Raw genomic sequence first — 4,788 nt, 5'->3', positions numbered from 1 at the left:
ATTGTATCGGTCCATTAATTGGTAATGTTGTTAAAGCTAGTGTAGACAGTGCTTTGTCAAATTATGTTTCCAATCTCGAAGCTAAAATAGAGAAACAAGAGCAGAAGATTTCCGATTTGATGGTTAAAAATTTAGAACTTAAAGAAAGCAATAAGCAAATGAATGGTAGAGTCGACTTAATTGGAATTGATCTAGAGGAACTACAGCAATATGGGAGGCGAAATTCTCTGCGTTTTCATAATGGTCCCTTGAGGAAAACCGGATCAGAAGATAGTTGATTTATGCAAATCTCTTCTTGATGTTAATATAACAGTTGATTATATTGATAGGTCACACATCTATAAATAAATATGGCAATGCCCAGTTAATCTGTCGATTTAGGAATTGGAAAATTAAGAACTCTACATTTCAACAGAAGAGAAAGTTTAAGAATAGTCCGGATAAAACAGTTATTACTGATCATGAAGATCTCACACAAAAACGACAGTACTTGATGAAAAGTTAAATGATGCCAGGAAAAGACACGAAATCGACTCGTTCTGGGCGATGAATGGGCGTATATTTGCTAAAAAGACACCCGAAGCTACCAAAAAGTTTATTGGAGGAATGAAGGACTTAAGTGAACTATTTTTTTCTAACTAAAAAATACATTATTAAAAACTCATATTTGTACTGACTATGTTATAAAATGAATCCAGAATATTAATTATATGGATATGTTAACATATTTCAGATTATAACATTATAAAATACTTGTAACGAACATATTAGAATATCATCAAATAAAAAATCCAGACTTACCTTAAATGAGACATTGATATAATTCTTAATCCAGTTTAAAAAGTATCTGGGTATACATTTACAATTAATTCTCCATAGGCCGTAATGGTAACGTTTTCCTCCGTTGCTCAGTCCATATCGTTTACTTGAACATGTATGATGGCTCATATCGAAGCTGATACATTTATACATGTCTGGTTAAATTTTCGGGGTGGCAAGTGAGATTACTTTTTTCGCAAATTGCTGGACCCCGGAAGATGGTGAAAAATGTCACTCTCCTCATGAAATAATCCCAAAATTCTGATCATAAAATTCAATAAAAAAATTGTCCTTTCTAATAATTTATTTCAGGTCAAATCTACATCTTTCTTTTCTCATCACATCAGCTCTATAAAACAGTTCTTATTGTTCATTTATGTCCATTTTTAAAATCACAGCATCCACAATTGGATGGCGGACTAATATTTTTTTTTAATTACGTCATCTGAGTTCCTCATCTCAAGGTCTATTAGGGATCCTGACCCATATTGAAATCAATACTTCTGATTTTTCCAAATATTTTTATGTGATCTTCATCGGTATAATATTCTGAATAAATCTGTGTATTTTTGTCCATTTCTGAAAAAAAAAGTTGTTTTAGCACTATAAGGCAATGACACTTTCGTCGCTATATTCATTTATTTTGAATACAATGTGTATGTATAATTAATTTCTTCCAGAATACATTCACTAGTCAAAACAAGGACAAAACTTCTGATTATAACCTTTAATTACAATACACAGACCCTGTTAAAGCATTCTATAAAATTTTCTTGTGTCTTAAAGTGCATTTTGGCAGAGAAATTATGCAAAAATGAAGATTTTATAAAAAAACCAACACCAAAATAATTATTCTTACTAGTGGAAATCTGGTATTTAAAACTGTGGAAAGCACTCTAAATTACTGGGAAAGTCATCCTGATCATATAATTAGAGTGCAATATAGTGCAAATTTTCAAAACTTGTCCTTTCACATAATTCTATTTGAGAAAAAATGTTTTTAACATGTATTTCAGTGAAAACCTTTTATCAGTGAGAAATCCACATGAGGTTTTAAAGGAAACATTGTGACATCACATGTATTATGGCGTCATTAAATAACGACAGATCAAAATAGTGCTAAATATAGTTTGCAGTGTTACGTGAGAAACAGTTGCCGCAAGATTTAACTCGAAATATTGAGTCGAAACGATCTGTAACTAAGCCTTTCCATTCAATATCAAGACCATAGCAACAGTTTTCATATTTGCATATTTTTAACATACCGACTGTAATTTCAATTGCATAAATACCATAAATAAACAATTTAGAGCTTGCCTAACAAAACAAAATGCTTACCAGTTATTCAGGACTTTTTAAAACCTCTAGTTTGCCATCTCAGGTTAAAAAGTAATGATATTTCTGGAACTGAAATAAGACAAAAAAAAATTACTCAGGCTGTGTTATCATTTGATTTAAATACATAAGTACATGTATTATTGAGAGAGAAAAATCTATTTCTTGAAAGTTTAATTACAAAGAAAGACAAATGCTTCTCCCTTGTGGCTTAGTAACCTTCATTTAAACCTTTTATATTAGAAGCAATGGGTAGTAGCTAACTAGCTTAATAGTTGAATCGGTGCAGAAATATTGTTTTCAAAAAGGTTTGACCCTCCCCCTTTTCACTGAGAAATGACAATATCTTTTGTTTTGCTCAAGTGCATTAAAAATAATAATTCATGATTTTCTTAAAACATGTACATGTGTTTTCTGTTTTTTTGCATATATCTACTGACCAGGGGTCAAATCATTGGATAAAAGCACATGCGATGATGTATCTCACTTTACTCGTATGAAGTGTGTTATCTCCCATGATTATCAGGTATTCCTGTAGACCGAAGTGATAATTACATAACAAAGACTATATTGTGTCATGTTTACTTACAATTTAATAATATTTAAAAGTTATTTCTTGCCTTTTTCAATGTAGTAAACAAATTCCTTAAGGATATCTCGGAAGTAAACAAAGTTATGATTGTGCCTAAAAAAAGTGTTCAGCCCCGTGCCAGTAATGCATTTTAAAAGCGAAAATTTCATTGAGTTTTTGCTGATCTTTATCAATAATATTTATCTTAAACCATTAATAATAACTAGGTATAAATAAAAAACTACTAACCATCATTTTCGGTGGTGTACAAGGTGAAATCATCCATAAATCAGCCTGAAAACTTCTGGAATTAAGCTTCTAATTTGGGTATACATTTACAATTAATTCTCCATAGGCCGTAATGGTAACGTTTTCCTCCGTTGCTCAGTCCATATCGTTTACTTGAACATGTATGATGGCTCATATCGAAGCTGATACATTTATACATGTCTGGTTAAATTTTCGGGGTGGCAAGTGAGATTACTTTTTTCGCAAATTGCTGGACCCCGGAAGATGGTGAAAAATGTCACTCTCCTCATGAAATAATCCCAAAATTCTGATCATAAAATTCAATAAAAAAATTGTCCTTTCTAATAATTTATTTCAGGTCAAATCTACATCTTTCTTTTCTCATCACATCAGCTCTATAAAACAGTTCTTATTGTTCATTTATGTCCATTTTTAAAATCACAGCATCCACAATTGTATGGCGGACTAATATTTTTTTTTAATTACGTCATCTGAGTTCCTCATCTCAAGGTCTATTAGGGATCCTGACCCATCTAATTCACAGTTTGTTTGTTTATCTATAACTAGGTCATCGAGTTTTTGTGCTAGGGTCTACTCGATTAGTGTGATAATTTAATTGTTTTGGTTTTTGAAGTATCACCCATGTTTTCGATCTTTTTTATGTTTTTTTAACGGTTTTACTGTTATGTGATAAGATCAAAATATTATTATATTTTTTTTCGAAAAAGTTACGCCTATAAATATCAATTTACTCATACGTTGTCACAATGTTTTTATGTAAATACATTTTTTGCTTATGTTTGTTTGTTTTGTTCATTTTTCTTTCATTGTCGAGTACAAATTTGTTTAGTTATAGACTCGTGAATTTATGGTGTATTATAACACATACTTGTTCATCCAAATTGCTGGAAAGATGCTAATGTTTTAGCTATTTTCATAAAAGGGGATAAATCGATGGTTTCAAACTATCGTCCTACTGCAGTGTTAAGTTGTGTGGGTAAAGTTTTTGAAGAAATAGTTTATAAACATATTTTTAATTTCATTTTTGAACAGAAGCTATTGTATAAATTCCAGTCAGCTTTCGTTCCTGGTCATTCCACATTTCATCAAATGATTGAGATTTATCACAGAATTTGTTTAGCTATGGAAGATAAAGAAATTATGTGACTGATTTATTGTGATATATCGAAGGCTTTTGACCGACTTTGGCATAAAGGTCTATCAGAAAAAAATCAAAATTTATGGCATAAAAGGCAACTTATTGGGTTGGATTAATAAGTATTTCAGTAATAGGAGACAGAAATTACTTCTAAAAAAATTCAGAATCTGCATTTGGAACATTAAAAGCAGGTGTGCCTCAAGGCTCAGTACTTGGGCCTTTATTATTTCTGATGTTTATTATTGAAATAGCAGATGAAATTCAATGTTTAGTTAGACTTTTTGCCGATGATAGTTCACTCGTGTATTCCTCGACGAATAATGCTTTAGATATAGGAAGGAGATTAAATACGGATCTAGAAACACTAAATGATTGGTCAAAACAATGGCTGGTAGATTTTAATCCACAGAAAACAGAATATATATGGTTTTTAATGTCCGTAAGTATTCACAGCCTATTAATTTGAAATTTAATGGACAATTTATTAAAAAGGTTGATGACCATAAACATTTGGGTGTTACTTTTTCTAATAATTGCAAGTGGTCAGTACATATAGATAAAATTTGCTGTAGTGCCACTAAACAAATTTTTGTTCTGAGAAAATTGAAATATATTCTTGACAGAAACAATCCTAATAAGATATATCTTGCATACA

General features: G+C 30.9%; 1 long non-coding RNA gene across 1 annotated transcript; it reads right to left on the bottom strand.

The window, feature by feature from the left end:
* Positions 1-847: 847 nt before the first annotated feature.
* On the bottom strand, positions 848-3,511 carry LOC143078026 (uncharacterized). The gene is made up of 3 exons (XR_012979004.1): positions 2,975-3,511; positions 2,158-2,226; positions 848-1,398 (listed from the first exon to the last, which is right to left on the bottom strand). It is a non-coding gene; the product is annotated as an uncharacterized LOC143078026 (long non-coding RNA).
* Between the last annotated feature and the right edge of the window lie 1,277 nt (positions 3,512-4,788).

The sequence above is a fragment of the Mytilus galloprovincialis genome, chromosome 6, assembly GCF_965363235.1.
Source record: "Mytilus galloprovincialis chromosome 6, xbMytGall1.hap1.1, whole genome shotgun sequence".
Lineage (NCBI taxonomy): Eukaryota > Metazoa > Mollusca > Bivalvia > Mytilida > Mytilidae > Mytilus > Mytilus galloprovincialis.
This window is presented reverse-complemented; position numbering and strand designations above follow the sequence as displayed.